Source organism: Enhydra lutris, unplaced genomic scaffold (assembly GCF_002288905.1).
Source record: "Enhydra lutris kenyoni isolate GAN:26980312 unplaced genomic scaffold, ASM228890v2 scaffoldscaffold27, whole genome shotgun sequence".
Taxonomy (NCBI): domain Eukaryota; kingdom Metazoa; phylum Chordata; class Mammalia; order Carnivora; family Mustelidae; genus Enhydra; species Enhydra lutris.
In genome coordinates this window covers 27,446,268-27,448,776 of record NW_019154111.1, presented here as the reverse complement: position 1 = coordinate 27,448,776, position 2,509 = coordinate 27,446,268, and positions in this window count along the sequence as shown.

Genomic DNA, 2,509 nt, shown 5'->3' with positions numbered 1-2,509 from the left:
GCTGAAAATAGAGCTACCCAAGACCCAGCAATTGGACTAAAAGGTATTTACCCCAAAATTACAAATGTAGTGATCCAAAGGCACACATGCACCCCAATATTTATAGCAGCAGTGTCCACAGTAGCCAAACTGATGTCCATTGACAGATAAATGGATGGAGAAAATGTGGTGTATATAAGATGGAATATTGCTCAGCCATCAAAAATGAAATCTTGCCATTTGCAATGATGTGGATGAAATTAGAGTGTATTAAGCTAAACGAAATAAATCAATCAGAGAAAGATAATTATCATACGATCTCACTCATATGTGGAATTTAAGAAAACAGGATCATTGGGGAAGAGAGGAAAAAATAAAATGACGAAATCAGAGAGGGAGACAAATGATAAGCGACTTTTAATCATAGGAAACAAACAGAGTGGTTGGAGGGGTGAGATGGGGGGTTGGAGTAACTGGGTGATGGGCATTAAGGAGGAGGGCACATGATATAATGAGCACTGGGAGTTATATAAGACTAATGAATTCCTGACCTCTACCTCTGAAATCAATAATACATTATATGTTAATTAATTGAATTTAAATAAAAATTTTAAAAAATTACACAAGATAAAAAAACATTTAACAATGAATCTTGCATTAATAGTTACACCTCAGCGTTGCTTCATGCTGCTTAGCTGTAGCCTCTCACAAGTTTAGGAGTACACACATGCACACAGGAAGCTCCTTCACCCCAACCAGGACTGAGCACGGGGTCTCTTTAATACAGTGGTGAGCATCCTTATGTGACTTGGGGATTCATGGGCAATCACCTTTAGTCAAAATAAGGAGGCACCAGCTGTGGACCCTAAAGGGTCTAACAGGGGAATTAGACGTTTTCCCAGGCTGTGAGCTGCCTATGAAAGGCCTCCAGCAGCTAAGAGACCTGTAATTTAATCACAAGAAGAGTTGGGTATTTGATCATATGTTTTGTAACTTCAGACTTGTTGGACAGGTCTTCACAAACTGAGATATATATATTTATACATATACTTTTTTAAAAATAAGAGCCAGTTGGACTGCAGAGTATGCTAGGGTCGAAGGGTGCTTTATCCCCTCTAATGGAAATGTATGTATACATTTTTGCTTGTCACTTAAATACTATACTTAGGATAGTGACAAATGCCTTAGACCTTTTGCGTCTTGCCTCTCATTAGTCACTCTCAGAGAATGTGTCTTATCCCCTAGAAACAAAAACTTCCCCTTTGGGAGATGATTCTGTTTTTCTAGGTAGTTCTAGCAATTGCTCTGTAAGCCCCTGGCTATTCTGGGTACCAATGGTGGGATCTTGCTTTAGTTAAAAAGCTCTGCCTTAACCTAGAGCAACTCTTTTTCTCTCATTAGATGACCTTGAAAATGAAGCCACTCCTTGTCATCTTTGGGTGTTTCTTTTTCAATCGAGAAAGACTGTTAGAGAAGGTGACCTTCTGATTCAGCACTTCGTGCTTTAACATGAGACATAACAGTTGTGTTCTGTGGAATAAGCAACTTTCCCAAAAAGTGGCCCTTATTCATCATTAAGGTTTTCATGGGGAGGTAAAAATTACCACTTAAAGTTAAAAATAGGTTACCCAAATTTGCACACCACTCATTTTAGTGTATTGTGTTACTGTACAGTCCAAAAAGTAGAAAGACACGGTCTAATGGCTTATGGAAGAGAATATGAGAATTCACTTGTAGTTTGAAGATTTTCTGATGAGTTACAAAACAGATTTCACTCATGGGGGGCATCTATCTTGTAATCCTGGTGGCATCTTTTTCTTAAAAAAAAAAATGCACAGTTCCCTTACGCACAGTAGTTTTGACATTTTATTAGCATGCAGCTTAAATCCCTTTGTCTAAGGTTCTGGCTCTAAATTCTTGACCAGGCAGAAGCCCAGAATGAACTGTGAATGAAAGAAGAAATTAATTTGACAACCAGTACCGTTCCGTCCCTGGGAAGGTGTGAGCAGTGCAGTGCTGCACTCTGTTGGGCTGCTCCAGAAACAGACAGTGTGCATTTTGTCTTCCAAGAGAGTTTTCCCAAGGAGATGTCTCCAGTCACTTCTCTGGGAATAACCTAGCTGTTGATTCAACACAGAAACTCTTCTTTTAACAGAAGAGCAAAAGAAACACAATAAGCGAAGCAATAGGGTAGAAAATGAAATGGTAAAACTCTTTGATGGACAGTGAATGTCTGTATGCCCTCTGCCCCCACTAAATATTATATGTTGAAGCCCTAATCCCCGATGTGTTGGTATTTGGAGTAGGGTCTTTGGTAAGTAATTAGGGCATGAGGGTGTAGCCCTTGTAATGGGATTAGTGCTTTTATACAAGAAATGCTTTTTTTCTGCATCTATGGAGATGATCATATGCTTTTTATTCTTTTTTTTTTTTAAAGATTTTATTTATTTGTCAGAAAGAGAGAGAGAGAGAGCGAGCACAGGCAGACAGAGTGGCAGGCAGAGGGAGAAGCAGGCTCCCCACAGAACAA